At 38.4% G+C, this 14,425-nt stretch overlaps 1 protein-coding gene across 4 annotated transcripts in view; it reads right to left on the reverse strand.

Annotated features, from left to right (window-relative positions):
* Positions 1 to 5,224, reverse strand: part of MYO6 (myosin VI) — a 114,980-nt gene extending 109,756 nt beyond the window's left edge. For all 4 annotated transcript variants that reach the window (XM_026695131.2, XM_026695130.2, XM_026695129.2 and 1 more), the window contains exon 1: positions 5,106 to 5,224. The gene's annotated coding sequence lies outside the window, so the exon portion shown is untranslated. The remainder of the gene's footprint in view (positions 1 to 5,105) is intronic.
* Between the last annotated feature and the right edge of the window lie 9,201 nt (positions 5,225 to 14,425).

A 14,425-nucleotide genomic window follows, 5' to 3' on the forward strand; every position in this document is an offset into this window, starting at 1 on the left:
GTCACCCAAAACAAATTCTCAAGAAGGGAAAGGTAATCCTCACTCTACAACTGCTCTGTTTAGTGACCAAAATTATGAAATCAGCTCACAACTTACAACTAACTCACACGACTGTTGCAATATCCTCATAGTCATGTGATCAAGATTTGGGCACAACCATCACAGCATTCCACAGTCACACCACCACCATTTCCATGCTTCGTAACCAGCTTCTGACAAGCAGAGTCAATGGAGAAGCTGACAATAAAATGGAAAGTCATGATCACATTGTGTCAAGCCTAATTATGATGCCGGAAGTAGGGTTGTAAATCAGTTGTGGACATGTGATGTCTCATTTAACAGCCGTATTGCTTAGAAACATAATTGCTGGTCCCAATTGTGGTTGTTAAGCAAAGTTAGTGATTTTGATTCTGCTTGATTCACAGACTTCAGATTAGGTTTATGAATGTATATAGATATGTCCTTCTATTTTACAGATGGGGATAGTTTCTGCTTACATCCTAAGTTTTTGCTGCTTTTTCCCTACCTTATTAGTCAGTAGCAAGACTCTCCAGTGCATCTCTCGTGTTAAGCACAATTTACATAGTAACATTTCTGTTAAGTCAGTTTAGTTAACCATAACTTGCTAAATAAGGCACATTTGAAAAAGATCAGAAATGCTAAGTCATAAAAGATTGTTAACAAGCTACCATGGCTGGGGTTACACAGTCCTACAAACCCGAACTAATTGAACCATATCATAGCTTAGCACATATAAAAGCAATCTTTATATTCTGGTTGCATGCATTTTATGGTAAGTACAAGTAAAGATGGATCCAAATTAATGTCTTCCTGAAGTTCAGTGAAACTTTACAGCCAATATGCACGGAACAAAGTTCCCTCCAAGGTGTAGACAAAATGAGAAACTTAAATAACTTTCATAAGAAAGTTACTTAACCGTTCAGTTCTAAGCAAAACATATTTCAAAATAATTTATTCCCTGTGGAAATCGAAAAAGGTCACTAAGGCTTTTCAATTGTGTTGTTTTTGAACTTTTACAGTTACTGGTTTGGCCTCTTGGATATTCAGCAACTTAAGAGAGTGTTGTGGTTTTTCATGTAACAAACTAAAATACAGAATGAAATATGCTGTCTAACAACTAATCCACTTCATAGATTCTGTTGTGAAAGGACTCATACATCAAGAATATTAAATCAGCAACTCTTTGTCTTAAAGCACTAATTATATGTTCTTTAAAAAAGGTTTACAATATTTTTCCCTAATCTCAACCTAGAAAGTAGCAACTGAAAGAGTTTATCATCTCTTCCATTGTTTCTACTGCTTCCCTTCCCAATACAGACACCTGTACTATTTTTTAAAAATCCGTTTTAGGAATTGTGATTAAAAAAGGTGCAACTCTATAAAAGTGTGTGTGTGAGAGATCGATCCACCAGACGTTCAAATAGCCATCAAGAATTTATAACACTGTTCTGCAGTTGGGAGATCTTTTGTTCCACAAAGTAGATTGGACAGCAAAGTATCACTTTTCAAAGGCCTGTTAATGTATTATACTTGCAGCACAAGAAGACTTCATTCAGATGTCAACCTTTGTACTCTCCTGAATTTCAGATCAGGTTCACGGATCATTTTACAACTTAATGATTTCATGAGCTGTGTGAGAAATTATCTCACTTTTCAGAAATGGCCTTTTCTTTTTTCTTCTTTCTTTCCTGGTGTATGAATTGCAAATTTAGAGATCAGATGCTGAAGCTGTGGTTAAAAACTGAACAATATTTCATCTTCTAAATCAATTAATGCAACATTTTGGTGGCGGTTGTTTATTTTCTTCTATCCAAAAGAGAAAAGCAATTCCGAGTCATTTTCCCGCTGGGACCTGCTTGCTGGGACCTGTATCTCTAGGGAGAACTCTGCATGCAAGTTTTTTTTACAGCAACAGATGTGCTTCTTGCATTCAGAGCCTTTTGGGATCCTTGTGCATACATACAGAATACAAGACTTGTATCTAAACACTTAAAAAAGCAGGGAAAGACTATATGCAATGTCTATAAATATAAAAATCAGCCTTTCCCAATCAGATGCCTTCCAGATAAGGAAAATATATGGAGGTTCCAAAATTTCCAAATAGCACATTCAAAGTTGGGTGACATATAAATTTAATATATCATCATCCAAGATAGTATGAATATATCACAATGGAGAAAGCTACCCTAGGATATCACATGGAATATGGAGGACAGGTGGATAACAGATGTTCAAAAAAAATCAATCCTGTTACCTTTGAGAGATAGAGAACTGGTTTCCTACTTCTTTAACTCCAAGACAACATTTCACGTTCACATTTTATTTACGGTATAATTTTAAAATTACCTAATTGAAAACTAAATAAGATGGTATAAGGGGGTATGGGAATTTAAAGACATCAACATTAACAGAGTGATTTGGCCACAGAAAATACAAGAACTTTACTGCTATGTTAAGAAGCCTCAATTTCTATATGTAAATCAAAATTGCACACACACAAATCCCATCAATTTTGGAAATCAGAATTATATAAACTGGACTAAACTGTTAATATAGACAACTCAAAATAATTACATGGTTAATTTTATTATAAACATTACAAATTTAAGATAATTATCAGTTATTTTTCTTCCTTAATCCAATTCAAAATTATCTTTGCAGTTTAATGTACATTTTCAGAATTTTCTCCTGCTGTTTCTCATTTTGTCAACTGTGTGCAATACAATAAATTGCAATTGTTCTGTAAAGACCTCATATTTCAGCCTTTTCCAAATTGGCACCTTCAAAATACATTGGCTTATTGATCAACACCTATGCAGGAAGGGTGTGGTTAACAGATGAAACTAAATTTTAATCTTTGTAGTGCTTCTTCAGCAATAAATCACAACTCACTGGATTCACAAAGAATCACACACCATGCCAAAGCCAAGCTTATGTCTTGATATATCAACACCAACTTGGAGTCAGGGTTGCTCATTTTGTTTTGAAGCATTCTCCCATGCATTAAATCTCCACTCCATTCATGAGAACCTTCAAAGGGGAAAGTTCTTGATGTGATATTCAATATGTTATAAATTACTCCTTTGATGGGGAGTTTTTCAGTTAAATTCCTCAGGTCATCAAAATATCTGGTCAAGCTCACTATTTTATCTCCTACACATAGAACAGAGGAGACAAGGAAGTATGCAAATGTATGTATATGACATTTTCATCTTAACAGATCAAAGTTAGAAATGAATAAGCTCAAAGTGAGCCTGGTGTTCAGATAAACAACAATCTTTCCCAAACAACAACATACCCATTCCATTCACATTTGAATTCCACTCTTCTTCCTGTGACAGAGCTGACAAAATCTTATCTTCTGATGTTCAAAAGACACCAGGCAAGCTTCAACTCCCCATCTCAAGAGGGAAAGCTGCTCTCTGTGGAGCCATGCCATCCCGAAACTGTCACGTTTATTCTGTCAATCACACCTTAGAACATAGTCTTCAAGGGACCATGGTACTTTGCCTTTTAAATCCAGCAGATAGACTATATTAAGCAGGTGCATGAGCAAAGGGGGAGGGGGGGAAAGCACCATTCATTCTGTGCATCTATTTCTAAATATTTTGAAAAAGTCTGTTCTCTACTGGCACAAAGATAAGAAAGCCTACCTTTTTCCTGACTGCAATAAATCCCAAAGCATTTCCTCTTTCTTTTTCTGTGATCTGCCTTTGGTCAAGGCTCAGGATTTTTCTTCTAACACCAGCAACACAAGTTACACACTAATCAGCATATTCTGAATTTGTTCTCAAGTGGCATGTTGGTTTAGGGAATAAACAAGTGAGGTACTATCCCTATGAAGAAATAACCTTTGAATAGGTTTGGCTCCTCATGCTGAAACTCTTTTTAATATTTTGCAAGAGTTTAAACTTAAGAAGCACCTAATCCTGGACACAGCGATATGACAAAACATTAAAAAAATATCTCTCCATCTCAATTGCAAATACTAGTTAGTTGGTAAGATTAATTGATTCTTCCCTATCTTAGATGTCTCCCTTACCTTATTACTTCAAGGAAGCAAACTGAGGGAAGAATTGGAAATTACAGAAAGAACTTCAACTTTTTCTCTGGGTTTAAAAAGTTTTGCAACCTCTCCCAGCCCAATCATTTCCCTACACAGAACAAATACTCCATTTAAATGATAAAGGTGAGTCATTATTTTTCAATACTTAACACCCTTGGCTTCTATAATCATAGGTAACATTCCTATATCTCTGTGCGTCACTTTCTTGGACCTGCTATTTTCCGTATGTATTGAACTGCAACTTCCATCATTCCCACTCAACACCTTGAATAAAGAGAGGAACTTATACTCTACGTATCTAAAGAGCACCATGTTAGGGAATATTGAAAACAGAGAATAAAAAGCCACTTATTTTACAGTATTTAACCGACACACCTCGAGGGTCAACAAATAACACTCGTCCATACCTTCGAGTATACAAAAAAAAAAAAATTACGCTGGCTAGGCTACAAATGCTTTTGAAGATGAATGCCCCTTTCTAGTGGATCCTTCGTATCACGAATCAGAATAGAGCTGGAAGGGACCTTGGAGGTCTTCTAGCCCAACCCCCCCTCCCCCCCCTCCCAAGCAGGAGTCCCTATATACCATTTCAGACAAATGGTTGTCCAATCTCTTCAGGATAAGAAGAAACTTAAAAGTGTCATCTTATCCTGAAAAGCGCCGCGACTTAAAGACAAACATAAACTTCTTCGAGGATTTTTAGAAGACCTCCTTAAACTTTTTTTTTTTTTGGGGGGGGGGGAGGAATTCCCCAACCTCCACCTGTCCGAATAGTAAACCCAAATCCCCCGGGGCAATATCGAGAGGGAAGCATCCAGGAAAAGGTCCGAAGAAGAACCAAAAGCAGCGAAGAGACCGGGTGAAACGAGTCACCCGGGAAAGAGGTGGGGAAAAAAAAAAAAAAGTCGGGATGCAAAATAGGGAACGAAAGGCAAGAAGCGCCGGCGGGTCGGTCGGGGCAAAAGAGACAGAGTGGGTGAGGTGGGGGGCTCCAGCCCGGCTACCCCAAAAGTTTTACCTGCCACGACCGTCGCTCCGTCCTCAGCTGATGCCGCCTCAACTCCGGCGCTGCGCGGCTCCGAGCTTTCTCTTAACTCCGCCCTCGCGGTCTCCAGAGCCTGAGGCCGGCTTGCATTGGGCGGAGTCTCCTCTGACCTCACGGAAGACGGGGAGGGAGGGGAGCGGGGTTGGAGAGAGGGAAGCACCGAGCGAGAGCCGGCTGGTTTTACTCTCGGTCGGGACTAAATAACGAGGATTGCTGGGCATGCGCAGTCAGAGGAGCGAAGTTTAACGCTTCACGCGCCCCTTCCTCACCCGCCCTTTTCTCTCTCTCTCTCTCTCTCTCTCTCTCTTAAACCCTGCTGATGTGCACGCAGTGAAAAAGTCTGGACCGAGCAAACGCTGGAAGAAGGCGGAGGCGGAGGGGGGGAAGCATGCGATGGTTGCCGGGCAGAGCATGCGCAGTCGCTTGGCTACCGTCGGCCTTGCTCCGAGGACGTGAAAAATGTGAGAGTTTGTAAGGGTAACTTATTTTATTTTATTTTTCTTTATTTTTAGTTGTCAATTGCTTCCAAGATAATAGGTATAAGTAAAAACATAGTTATGAATACATGGATACATATAAGAAAAATAAAAAAAAAATGTAAAAGAAACAATAGGACAGGGACGGTAGGCACATTGGTGGGCTTATGCACACACCCCTTACAGACCTTAGGAAAGGGGTGAGGTCAATATTTATTTTTTATTTTATTTTATTTATTTTGATTTGTCAATCGCTTACAAGATAATAGGTATAACTATATACATAGTTATGAACACATGAAATGGGTACATAGAAGAAAAATAGAAGAAAAATGCAGAAGTCGTATTTCCTGCAATCAAGTTTGGTGCGATCAACCTTGAGTTTGTATCTATTGTGGGCTCTTGTATTGTTATGACTGAAGCTGAAGTATTCATTGACAGGTAGGACATTGCAATATATGATTTTATATACTATACTTATATCGGACCGAAGGCGGCATAGTTCTAGGTTTTCTTGTGTCCGCCCCCCTCCCCCTCCTAAAGATTTTAATTCTCACTTTCAAGAATAGATTAGACATTCATTTGCCCGGGCTGGTATTGCAGAGGATTGGACAAGAAGACCTTGGAGGTCCCTTCCACCCTTGTAACTGTAAGATTTTTATGACTTCTAAGACACCGCCTGAACTCTCGCTCCATTTCCCCCTTTTTGCAGGAATTCTGCAGACCGCGTTTCAGATAGTTTAATCATGGAGAAAAAAATGAGAAGCCGGCTGAGCCGCGCGGGTATTTCACCACCGCTTCGGTCCCTTTTGTTTCCAAGGGCATGCAAATACTAAGTTACATCGTAATTGTAATAGAATTCTTTCTTGGCCAAGTCTGATCGGACACACAAGGAATTTATCTCCGGTTCAGAAGTTCTCAATGTGCACACAAAGCAACAAGCGATAAATCATGATCATAATGCAACCATCATGATTGTGGACTGCCATCTGTCAGAAATGGTATAGGTAGAGTCTCCTGTTTGAGCGGGGGTGGGGGTGGACTAGATGACTTACAAGGTTCCTTCCAACTGTGTTATTCTGTCCCTTAAAAAGGGACAGAGAAATGCTCAGAAGAAGCTGGCTTGCTTTGGCTTCCTTCGGTTTGGAGAAATCTAACCCAAGGATTGTTAACCTAATCTTGCGTAGCTTTTTCTCTGGTAATATTACACTACTAACTAGAGCATACAAAACATTTGCTAGACCAATACTCGAATACAGCTCATCAGTCTGGAACCCACATTACGTATCTGATATTAACACAGTTGAGAAAGTCCAGAAATATTTCACAAGAAGAGTTCTCCACTCCTCTACTCGTTGCAGAATTCCTTATGCCACCAGACTTGAAATTCTAGATCTAGAAAACCTAGAACTACACCGCCTTCGGTCTGATCTTAGTATATAAAATCATACATTGCAATGTCCTACCTGTCAATGAATACTTCAGCTTCAACCATAGCAATACAAGAGCAAACAATAGATACAAACTCAAGCTTAACTGCACCAAACTTGATTGCAGAAAATACGACTTCAGCAACAGAGTGGTCAATGTCTGGAATACTCTACCTGACTCTGTGGTTTCTTCCCCAAACCCCAAAAACTTTAACCTTAGACTTTCTACTATTGACCTCACTAAGAGGTCTGTAGGGGGCATGCATAAGCGCACCAACGTGCCTACCATCCCTGTCCTATTATTTCTTTTATTTTTCTTATATGTATCCATGTATTCATATCTATGTTTTTACTTATACCTATGATCTTGTAAGCAATTGACAAACCAAATAAAATAAAAATAAATAAATTTCTGTGTATAGTTTCGAAGGAGCAGCAGGAAATTATTACTGCAAGAATTAGGGAAACAAGGTGTACTCCAACGGGACCCCAGCCAGACTTAAACCTGACGGGACCTCCAGTCCAAAAGATGCACAGACTTAGGCTGATCAATTTCTACAGTATTGAACAGAATGTCTCCCTACCTCCTAATTTATTTAATAGAGATCAAATGGTTAAATGATAAGTAAATAAACAGTGGGATACTGTATCATGAGAACACATTATTATATTGAATATTAATCCCAGCTGATTTGAAAACAAATGGGAGTACCCAAACCTTTCCTAGTCTATTATTCCAGAGGTGGCTAAGGTATGGGATAGAATACCCAATTCTTTTTCCCTATGTGCAGCCCCTAAATAAGTAACACCCACTCTAATAATGGTCTTGAAATTTATTTGTTCTCCTTAGCCTAAAATTCTCTACATCCTGTTTTGTGGGAAGCAGGGTCATGGTATACTGTGTATTTATTTATCCATAGCTGTTCAATGGTGACTCCTGAGTGGCTTAACAAGTCTAAAATTATAAAACAATTTAAAACACATTAAAACAATAAAAAAACATGATTAAGCAACTAATAGTAAAGCCAAATAAAAGGGGTCCTTCATACATTCTGAGTCCAAGGCTTGGGCACATAATCAGGTTTTCATAGCTTTGCAAGAAGCCAAAAAGTTGGGGCCATTTTAATCTCCCAAGAGAGAATATTCCATAAGGCAGGGACTACAGCAAAGAAAGCCCATCTTCTCGCCAGTCAACACTCTGGATGATGGATCTGCAGTGTGGTCAGTTTAATTGGATTGGACCGATAGAATCTTTTTTAAAAAGACAAGTCCTTCAGGTAACCCAGTCCTACACCTTGTAGAGCTTTAAAAGTGATAAGCACTCCCTTGAATTGCACCTTAAAACATACCAGCAGCCAGTGCAGCTCAGAGAGGAGTAGTGTCAGATATGTCATATAACACAATTTATTATCCATGTAGCCACATTTTGTACCAGTTGGAGTTTCCAAATATTCTGGAGTAACTTTATTATTTCCGAGTGTCATTCTTTTACTCCAAGGGCAGTTAATGCTTCAGGTAGTTTTGAGGTATGAGGTTCATTATTTAGTAATAATGCTTGAGAGTAACACATCAACTTATATGTTCTAACTTTTATGTTACATTCCATAAACATATATCTAGGACACTACAGTTAAGAGAGAAACAACAGATCACAGCATTCTGCATAACCAGTTCAAAAAAACATGCTTTCCTGCAGTGCAAGAATGCAGGTGGTTTTGTGTGGAAAAATAACACCATCAAAAACATGATCCTTTCTCAGTTGAAAAGTCTTTCCTTTGGTGAAAATGAAAAAAAAAGAGAGGTTGGTAATTGCTTTAACACCACTGTTACTTACATTATCTCTAAGCAATTTGGTACATATTGGAATTACATGCACAAAGGAAAAAGCTTACTAAAGTAAGATTTTATTGAGGAGAGACAGAAGGCTGAAATTTGGGAGAAATGATAAAAAGAAACCAGACAGGGGAGAATGCAAGCAGAATCAACAATTGCCTAAACTGGCCAATTCTATTTTGAAGAAAGAAACTGCTATGAAGCTCCTTCTGGCAGCAGTTACTTAATCACTAATTCCAATCATGAAGGGGAAAATTTAAATGTTATCAAAGCATATTCCAGATTTATGAACCTGTGGCTCCTCGGGTTGAGAGAAGTGACTGGCCGAGAACATCTAGCTGGTTTTGTGCCTAAGAGAGAAACAGAACTCAAGTCGCCTTAACACGAAACTAACCACAAAATCAAACTGGCTCTCGTGCCTCATTTTATACCCCCCAAAATGGCAATTTAATTAGGTTCTTTTATAATATCTGGCTTTTGCTCAGTGCAGTCAATATAGGCTGTATTATCTAAATCTGACATTGTACATAGTGTTCCAAAAGTTTTAATTTTTAGTACATCCTAAGTAATTCTTATGAGACTTATGACCATAACTGAGCTTAGAATTACAGTCCTAAATCATTGTTGATGTAAAGTGGAATATCACATAACAGAACTGATTTTATGACGTTTTTTGCAGTAGTCATTAAGCAAATAGCATGGTCAATGAGCAAATCCATTTATCCAATGGATAGTTTTTAACCAAAAACTGGAAACAAACGCTGGAAACTGGCAAAAAAAAATTCAGGGGGGAGAGGGGAAGAGGTTGTAGTAACTTCAAACAGTCGCTGTGCAACTGATTGTAAGTCAAGGACTACCTGTGTGACACAGAAACAGGAACAAAGAAAGCACCTGATAAATGCTTATCTAGTATATGATCTAGTAAATTTATATATTACATTATAAATGCTTTTCTTCAGAACTGTTGGATAAATATTGAAATGAAGGAAGCCAACAATACACATAAATTGTGAGCAGCTTCTACGGATATGTAGTACTTGGCTAGTTGAGACTTAAAATATCACAAAATATATTATTTATATTTATACTTATACATATACATATACATATACATATACATACATACATACATACATACATACATACATACATACATATATATATATATATATATATATATTATGCTGACTATTTCAGAGGACATTTCTTTGTTCCCCAAAATGTTGGGGGGCAGGTTGTTTGAGTGAATGTTCGCTACCACCATTTATTGTTTTTTCAGTTCAGCATGACAGATAGGCCGCCTCATTCACCTCTGTGAGCAGGGTAATAGATTGTCAAATACTTCATTTATTTAGTTATCACATTTATATGGCCATTCACAAGAAGTGACTCTGGGAAGAGTACAAAAAGAAACTAATGTATAAAAACAATAAATAAATATGCAATGTAAATATTTACTGGGGTGAGAGAAGAAAAAGGAAGCAGATCCAAGTAGGTGGTTAATCCTGTAGTACAGGACAGCTGGGAGGGTGATCAATCCAGACTGCTCAGTCCAGAATTTCCTGTGTTGTTCAAAGCAGCCCTGAACAAGTTTATTTCCTTTCCATCTTGGCACATAACCCTTTCAGTTACACAGCTGACATGCACATTCCTCAGTCATTGTGGAGAAAGGGCTTTCGGGATCTCTTTGTCCAGGGACAGAAAGGCTTAAAACAATGCCTCCCCCTCAGATGGCACTTTTCTAGTCACCATAGAGGTAATATCATTTATACGGCCGCTCTAAAACCAGAGACACCCTATAAAGTTTGTCCTTTCATCTCTGGAGTTTCACTTCAGGCATTGCATTTTCTTCAAGTTTCAAAGAAGCATTTGGGACAAGGTGACAACATTAGGCCAGGCCTACTTAATTCTTGAAGCGTGACATGGGTATGAGGAAAAGAGCCCAAAGGATTCTTCTAGAGATAATTACAATTAACTACTTGTCTTGGCTGCACCCATGTTTATTTTTAACTTGGGTCTTCGGTGACCTGTTTATTTCCTTGTCACTTCATTGGGGCTAGCCAAGGGTGGGGACCAGGGTGGGGTATGTGGGAGTTGCATTCTAGCAGTTAGATTTATTTGATTGCCAGGAAAATAAGAGTTTTTTGTGGGACTTCATTCTGACCAGGCCAAGCAAATTTTCCTTTTTTCTTGCCCTCCACTTTTTGGGAATAATGCAGGCTCTGCCACCCAGGAAGAACATCCTTGACAGTGGAAGCCAAGTCTACGCTCATCCATTGATGAGTGCGTTGGCAGCATTTCCAAGACCTAAACCTCTCCTCCCTGTATGTTGTGTCTGTACTCGAGATCTGATCTTTAAGAAATCATCAAGCATTAGATTCTCCAGGAGCTTAAAATAACATTTGCAGGGTTCATTAAATGATTTCTACATCTGCACACCTTTTCTTTCCCTTTAACAAAAGCAACCTTAAAATTAGTTTTCATTTATTCAGTGGAGCCTAACATGAGCTGGCAGGAATATAAATAAATCAAAAGGATACTAAAGAGGCTTTTGGCAGCTAATGCTGTCCAAAGAAAGAGCCAAAAAAAGAACACATTAATTCAGCTCTACTTTTGCTTGTGCTAGCAATAAAGCATGTCCTGGTCCATACTGGCCCCCATGTGTTGGCAAAGGGAAAAAAACTTTGAAGAACAGTTAAGACTAGACTAATAACCTGAATACATTTCTATCCCTTCCTTTTTTCCATCACAGAAAATGAGTAAGAACTCATTTACCTATTCAATTAGCAAATATTAAGGAATTCCACTAAGTGTCTGTGATACATTATTCCTCTAACTATAAAAACTTTAGATTTCCCCCTTATGGCTTCTTCCAGATATCAACAGGCAAAGTATGGTGGCATAGGAAGGTCAAATTTTAAAAATGAAATTTTTATAAGAACAAGAAACTTTCTTAAAACAAGGAAGATACGTTTCCTTATTCCAAATAGATCTGGGTGACATCCAGCTAGTATCCCTGCAGCAGCAGAAAGCATGTGGCAGACAATAAAATATTTTTGCTAAATCATTTCCCACCCAGGTCTTTCACCCTGAAAAGTCCTTCTATCCTGAAAAGTCCAACCACCTACAATCTGCTTTGTCGGGCAGGAAAAAACTGCAAAATGGACTGTCTTCTTCCTGGTGTAGTTTGAAAATGGTTTCTAAGAGCTTCAGGAGCATGGTCGGTGATGTCTGAACATGAACACAGATGAAATTTTCAACTCTTGAAAGGTTTAATGTATCGTTTTACACCTTCTATTGTAAGATAGATAATTAGATTAGATTAGATTAGATTATAGATAGATAGATAGATAGATAGATAGATAGATAGATAGATAGATAGATAGATAGATAGATAGATAGATAGATATACTGTCCCAATGAAAGGCTATATGGCCCACCTATTCAGTCACATGGACTGAAAGGAGATGGCAAAATGGTCCCCAAACTTCTTGTGCCCGTTTTGGAAGGATGCTGTTGTATATGTCTCTTTTACCTACTTTGGAACATATTGTGGAGGAAAGATAAGATGTAGCTTTATGTAACACTGGCAAAGTAACTGCTAAGATTTCTGTTGAAAAAAATGTGAAAGGCATGCATACTGCTTTGAAAGTGCAAGTAATGAATATACTTCAATCACAGCATTCACGTATGTAGATTCATAGCATGAAGCAACATCAACAGATGCCAATAATGTCAAGATACATGTATTGTGTCTATTGTGTTGCTTTGGTGCAGGAGTGTCAAACTCATGTGATGTATTGGGACTTTTTTCCCCTTCACTACACCGGGGCTTGGCCAGCATGTGACACATCCAGCCCACAGGTCAGAAGTTAAGACACTTTAGTGTCTCAACTGGGACAAAGGTTTTTCCATTTTTCGATTCTGCATCTCGTACTGCAGTGTTTCTTAAATTGTTTGACTCCTGTACCCATGTTCCCATGATACTGAATATCATTAATATAGGCAACCGTACCGAAATATATGGATCTTGGCAGTGGCACCATCTCAATTTAAAAAACATTATCTTAAGGGGCTCAACTTTGTGGGCTTCTGAATTTATAGGGCTACCAGAATGTTGTATCTTTTAACTGTTTGCCAGGCATGTGTATGACATGCCCATTTGTATTTTAAGTGCTCCTTTAATTATTTAGAGCTGGTCTTGCAACAAACTTTTGCATTTCAAATTTGATCTGTGATTAAATTCTTTAGGATTTGCCTCTCTCTGTCACACACTGTATTACATGAAGTTTCCACATTTTTAGTTTTCTCATTGAGATTTTCTTAGAGGCTTCTTTCAGGGGTGGGATTCAAATGTTTTAACAACTGGTTCTGTGGGCGTGGCTTAGTTGGTGGGCATGGCTTGGCGGTCATGTGACTGGCTGGGCGTGGCCAACTCAGTATCACTCACATCAAGGCACGCATCTCCTCGCCTGGCCTCTCATGACTGTGGGGATGCTGCAACAGTCGTAAGTGTGAAAAATGGTCATAAGTCACTTTTTTCAGTGCCATTGCAACTTTGAATGGTCACTCCACACAAGCAAAGTACCAGCAAAGGAGGGGAAAAAAACTCCAGAGAGGTTCCTGAGACAGGAAGTCTAGTCCTGCTAAGAATGTAATAAGGGTTAACGGAGAGGCAGTTTCTGTAAGCAACACCAGAATGTTTCCTTCCTGCCTTCCTTACAGGATTAGGCCAGTAATTTCTTCTAACAACCGGTTCTCCAAACTGCTTAGAATGTTAACAACCTGTTCTAGAGAATAAGTGCAAACTGGTAGAATCCCACCCCTGGTTTCTTTGGGTCATGCCCCATTTATCTGGAAAGGACAGTATTTTGTGGTAACACTTTTTCCAACTATTGCAAATGTTCTATCTGGAACCCCTTAAAAATGAACTGGAGGCTTCAATTAATATAAAACATCATGAGCAGTTATGAATATGGATCATTGGACACATATTAAATTCACTTTGTGGGTCCCAAATTTGATTCCTATTACCTTTAGGAGCAAGTTAAAGTGATGGTTTTAACTACAAAGTCCTTTACGATTTTGGTTCACCAGCAAGACTGCATCTCTCCAATAGAGTTGGACCATTATTTTAATCAATGTCAAGAGAAGCAGCTGACTTTAGGTCAGGAGGCCCCAAACCTGGAAATAGCTTTCTAGAATGAGCTACCATTAAGTTATCTGCTTCCAAAGTTTTGTGGCCTAAAGCTTGCACTATATTTGGGGTTTATGTTTTTATTTTTATATTTGTGTATTCATACTTTTGTGAACTACTGAGATCTTGTGATTATAGCAGGATACAAATTGAGAAGAGCATGTTCAAGGACAATTGCTTTACATACTGCAGTTGCTAATGGGTAGGATGGTTGCCATCTGTCCTTTTTAAAACTTTCACCTGCATCTTTCTTCCTCTTTCTGTCTCATCCCAGTTTAAATTTTACATTAAAATAGCTATGGTGTACTTCTGATAAAATTAACAGCAGCCTACAAAAGTATATGCCTTTCCAATAAA

This window comes from Pseudonaja textilis, chromosome 1, assembly GCF_049901715.1.
Source record: "Pseudonaja textilis isolate UNSWEBS1 chromosome 1, rPseTex1.2, whole genome shotgun sequence".
In the NCBI taxonomy this organism is placed as follows: domain Eukaryota; kingdom Metazoa; phylum Chordata; class Lepidosauria; order Squamata; family Elapidae; genus Pseudonaja; species Pseudonaja textilis.